Here is a 6000-nt window from a genome sequence, read left to right as displayed (position 1 = left end):
AAATTCTGACTCTCTGGCCTGATGCTAAAGGGTACTGGTTTAGCCCCTGATGTGCTGGGAAAAGACACTACCATAGACCTACTACACTGAGCCGTGAGGTACATGTCCACCCTCTTGTTAAGGACTAACACGTAAATGAACACATTATCGCTTTATGCACTACATACACGCCAACACCCAGTGATGGACTAATTATCTTTAACCTAATGTGTCACTTCAGGCATCAGCTCCAAGATTTATGTAATGTCATATATAAAGTTTGCTTTGGCCTATCATCTACTCTGACAATTTTTAATCTCACACTACTCCCTTTTGTTCCTTTTAACCGGATGTGTCACCTCAGGCATCAGCTCCAAGATTTATATAATGTCTTACATAAAGTTTACTTTGGCCCATCTACTCTGACGATTTTTTATCTCATACCACTGCCTTTTATTCCCTCCCCTAATGACTCATTACAATTACTTGCTCCTCCCTTGGGACAGGATCTGGAAACAGAAATAGAGAGCGTAACTCTGAAATCTGATGTAGCAGGCGCTCAGTACCGCTCCTGGTTTTGGCCAGGACACATTCCAGGTAAGAGCTGAAGTGCAAGGGCATTTTGCACATTTATGTATTTACAGTAGAAAAAGGGATCATCTTCAGTATAAATGTGAAAGGACCACGTCCATCAACAGCCCCGCAGCTTTCTCTAAATGTAAAAACAATAGTAGCCCAAAAATGTTACATCGGGCAATGTAAGGAGGCTTTGCACAAGCAGTGCTGTGTGATAGGAAGGAATCTGCCTGAAAAAAAAATCAACAGGAAGAGGGCTTTTTCAAAATGTTTCATTGTTCTGGTAATGAATGAGTAGAGAATACCAAGAAATGTATTTTTAAAGGATTTGATTAAACAACAGTGGCAGACAGAGTGGCTTATTTTTTTCCAGTATAGACTGAAGAAACATGGATGACACTCTACAGGCCAAAAAAAAAAGACTGTAGCAAATGAGGCTTGAAGTACCAAACGGTGTGAACAGCAGCAGAAATAAAGGCCAGAGTTTTCATGAAGGCAAACCTGGCAGACAATAATGTCAGCGTCAGCAAAGGGAGAGAACAGGCCAATGAAAACAGTATCACAAGCCGAAGCAAGAGCACAGCGAGGACGCTGGACACCACATCAGTGACAGAAACGAAGAGGAAATGAGTCGAGCATAGTCCATGTGGTTCATATGCTCCAAACACAGACACCTGTCGTGGGGTAGGCATAGGGAGCTAAAAACCATACAAGTTATACTTTAAACCTACATTTATATTTGACATCCTCAAAGGGATCTTCCCTCGTATTTATCTTCCTCTTGCCAGAGTGCCCTGTTGTTAGATTGGGGACCATGATCAACCTCCGTCCGGAAGTTTCCGTCCATAGAAATGGACACAACATTTTCTGGGTTTGCATTGAAATGAACATCTTTTCTTCTCCCTGTCTAAAATATATTCACACAAAACCTGATCAGAATGCCTATCCAAACTATTTCCTGAAGGATTTTGTCTTACGAACACGTGGAATAAATAAGGTGAACTATAGAGAAGCTGTTAATAATTGTTTTTAACAAGCCATAAAATCAAAACAAACCACAAACTTTACACAAGAGTGGAACTTGTTTCTGCCTATGCCGAATGAAATGGAAATCTCAAGGTGAGCCCTTTACTTACACTGAAACTTACTTTTCTGATAAAAGTACAATCTTGCATGAAACTAAATGGCAAAGTAACACACAAATATATCAATGAGATTAACAAACAGCATCTGTTATTAGCACTTGAGTGTAGCAGACTGGATAGCAACTGAAGATGCTGAAGTAGAAATACAAGCTGGGTTTGAGGAATACTGTACCATATATATCCTTGCAGAAAAAAGGACTAATTCAAAGAGCACTGCGGGATCCCAAGTATCTTCTTTAACTTCATGATATCTGAAATTTTCTTTTGGCCTTCATGTTACAATTCTAGAGAGTTGCAAATACCTGATGCTGCATGGCATGTTGTATTTTTAGTACTACTGGTGTCTACAGGACTTTTAGGCTGTATTCAGTCACATGTATCCTTATCTCATAGTATTTACCTCCTATGTATTAGTACAGAGTATTATAGATAATATTATATAGGTGGTCATACATAATATCAGAGCATTTCCTAAATACCCTCAACAGTGTTTACACAGCTGCTGATTTAATGATTTCTTTTCAAAACGATACGAGTACCAGCACACAGAACATGATCGATTCGCAGGGGCTCTTTCTGAAATACGCACAAAAAGCCACCAGATGGCAATAAAACCCAGCTAACGAGAAAAGTTCTGCCTTTACGCAATGTTCAAAATCATTTTCAATTGTTGCCTTGCTTTCTTACTGCTAGCGGACATGCAGAAAAAATCCACTTCCATGGTTCAAGTAGTGTTCACAATTCAGAAGCACCTGAAATGAAAACTGGCAGTAGTCACATATTACACCAACACTAGTGAGTTGAGTGAAACAGTAGTACAACTGCCCACCATAGACAAATGCAGCACAGAAATGCTAAATATTCAGCATATCTCTCCTGAATTGCTACAACAACTTTTCACAATATTCCCAGTTTCTGTCATATCCTCATTCTTTTTCTTCTTCTTTATTTATCCTTTTAGTATTTGCTCAATTTAAACTAATAACATTAATCATCAGGACTGAGATCACTACCTCTTTACATCCTTCTTTTTTCCTCTGTTTTGTAATTATAGATTCTTTCAGCGTAAGTGGTAACAGTGCGATCTACAATACACATTATTACCTGTTTTAGCTGCTCTCCTTTATTTACAAAAGCTTCACAATTTTAATGTGTATTGCCAGACGACACACAAACACTGTTTTTTCTCCTTAAAAGCAATTGCTCTTTTTCCCCTGTTACTTGCGATATCATCACACATATCTCAGTTTGGTTATTTACTCAGGCACATACGCAAGAACCTATTCTTGGTGAGTATATTGTCATGTACATAAGAAATTAACTATGGTTTAAAAAGAAAAAAAAATTGCATCTATATAAAAAAATCTACACTGGTAGATGAGAAAAACTCTAGAACTTTCTCAGACACAACAGTTAAGCAAAAATTGCTAGCTAGGCTTTATTTTCACACAGAACTACACATAGTCATGTGTAAAAAGAAAACAGTCAGAGTGAATGTCAATGAACAGCTCTGCAACTGATAGAAGACTTCCATGAACTTTGCCAGCGCGTGTCAGCCAAAGACCTTGCACCGGCACTTCTTGTTCTTCAGCAGCTTTTCCAGAGTGTTTCTTACACGCTTTGCCACTCAGGGTTAGTTTCATAACAGTTGCTTTGTCTGCTGGGAAGGGCGTTATGCTGAACCACCAAACTGTACGTCACATCAATCAAGCTTGTTCACTTTTCCAATGCTTCATGAATTTGGGCCACTTGGCTCTTCCGCTCAGCTAATTCTTCATCTCCTCATGTAACAGCAGAATGCTGAGAGGGCTTTGCTCCTTATCCAATTAAAAAACAAAAAAAAAAAAAGAAAAAAAAAAGGAAAAGGTGGGGAAAATGCTAAAGTATCTTGTCATCTCTTGCAGTAGGAGAGGTGAAACTACTGGGTGATTTGGGAATCTTTGTGTTCCTCCATTTCCTCCACAGGAAAATTGGACTTTCTCCCTCTGCAACCCTCGCTGAGAATTGCTGCTGAGGTTGCTGCAACAATTAATTTGTTAAACCACTGTACTGAAGCCACACTAGGCTCACCGACAAACCCTGGAGGAGAACTTGGGCTTGAAGGTCTGAGAGTTGTTTGGCCCTAATGAATGGAAATACGTGACAGCAACACTCGTTATGTTTTCCATAATTCAGCTGCTCGACACTACCCCTCCCTGCACTGCAGCACTTAGTAAGGCCCTTAATGTCCCCTTAATCAGTCCCTACTCAATGTTACTGCTCTGCTGCCTTCTCTGTGTGACTCTTTTCCCAAAAGATATTAATAGCAGTTTCAAAAATAAAAACTACTGACATCTCCATATGTTGTACAGTAGCAAGCTCCTTCCTTGACTGATTTATTTAAGTACAGAAGTTGCTAAAATTTCTAAGCTGTTGTTGAAGGGAAAATCAACACCTCTACCAGTGAAGCATTACATCTTTTGGGACTCCTTCTGTGCACCAGTCACAACCAATCAAAGAAATAAGTCTTTGTGTGTCCCTTTGCCAGAGCACGGAGAATTCTTCTTGGCCAAGTTCTCAGCAAGGACCATGGGTCATTAAGCTTAACATCTGCTCTCCTTCTTCAGTAGCTATTTTTAACGCTTACCCATGTTGGGTGAGAAGGCAGTATGTAGCACACCTGAGATTCAGATTTAACCACACAGGTGTCAGAAATTTAGTGTAAAACTGTGCCACAAGTGATGGTCCTCTTCAGGAGTTTCAAACAGGAGGTTTGTTAGCTCTGTCTTCGGTGTGAAAGTGATTTTAAACGTCCCCAGAAAGTCAGTGAAATAATGATTAACAGTCTCAGCAGAGCACCGTCTTCAAGCCTGCTCAGCTAAATATTTTTTCTCAATACAATTTTGCCATCCTGCTGAAAAGGACTCTTCTTTTGCAATCTTCACAGGGTGCAAGACTAGCTGGTGGAAGACACTTAAACCAATATGTGTTAACAATTTACCTTTCAAATGAGGTTACCCATTTTTACAGAAATTTCAGGTATAGAAAGGTCTTAAGCTACAACACTTACATCGATCTGAACACATGAATGCCATTACAAGCTTTGTCACCTAATATTTCACTTCTTTGTAATTTCCACGTTCTGTATTCTACTGTATTGCTGATTTCAATGAAATGTATGTAACTACATCTGGAAGAAAGTTTTAACCTGCTGGAATAAGAGGAAAGCCTGAAGCATTCCTTCCATCACTTAGTAATCACGTCATCATCACATACAAAAAAGGGAGTGAAGGAGAAAACACTAATGCTACTAGCTTCAGTGTATGAGCTCATGTAGACCAGCATTGCTCAGCTTGCCTTGGGTTTTCATAAAAATGCTGTTCATTTAACAAAACCATTCTTCAGGTTAAAAAAAAAAAAAAAAATCTCCACATTATCACTCACTTTCATACTTCCCCCAGCACGGTGGTGGAAAAGTATGAGTCACTACAACTCAGCAAGAAACTCACAGTCCAGGAAAATGAAGAATGCCATTGCCAAAGCCGGTGGTCGCTGGAAAACCAAAGAGAAACTCTAATTACACATTGCACTTGAATGCCTTGCTCCAGAATCGAATCCAGACACTTCTGCTAGATCCAAATACAGTATGCATACGGAATTAAGCATCCAACGAACTCATAAGCAATGTTATGCTGAATCCACCACTATCTGTGGTAGCCCACAAACTGTCCTGAGGACACAGATCAGTCTTGGCTCGCTGTGGCATAGCTGCTGACTTGGGGCAGCAGGGAAACAAATATGCTGGCTTGGGATCCACAGCCAACTTCAGATGGGTTAAAACAAAAAAAAGGTGCATTTTCTGGCATGTCAGGTTGCGTGAAAAGATGCGTTGTGCACACGTTGTGCCACACAACTGCAATGGTATGCATTTCCCTGAACAAATTACACTCGGTACAGTTTTACTTCTTCCTAGACCCCCTCCTGCCTTTATATGGCCTTTACATGAAAAAAAAACACATAACTTAAAAAAAACAAAACCGACAAACTCTAAAAAACCCTAAAGAACTATAAAGGCCAGTCACCTGTTTTTTTAAAACCAGAGTACCTGAGAGGAAGCAGGTGCAGTATGAAAGAGTCACCTTTAGGGACCTTTAGGGACCCCACTGCACGTCACCCCGTGACGATGCCCGAACTCCACGTGCATACAGCACCATGCCAGGGGGCTGCCCGCCCTCTGCCAGTCGCCTGCCTTGCAAACTGTCCCTAACAAATCTGATGTACCCATGGACATACCCGTCATAGGACCAGAATGCCATCATGG

This window comes from Opisthocomus hoazin, chromosome Z (genome assembly GCF_030867145.1).
Source record: "Opisthocomus hoazin isolate bOpiHoa1 chromosome Z, bOpiHoa1.hap1, whole genome shotgun sequence".
NCBI lineage: Eukaryota > Metazoa > Chordata > Aves > Opisthocomiformes > Opisthocomidae > Opisthocomus > Opisthocomus hoazin.
This window is presented reverse-complemented; position numbering follows the sequence as displayed.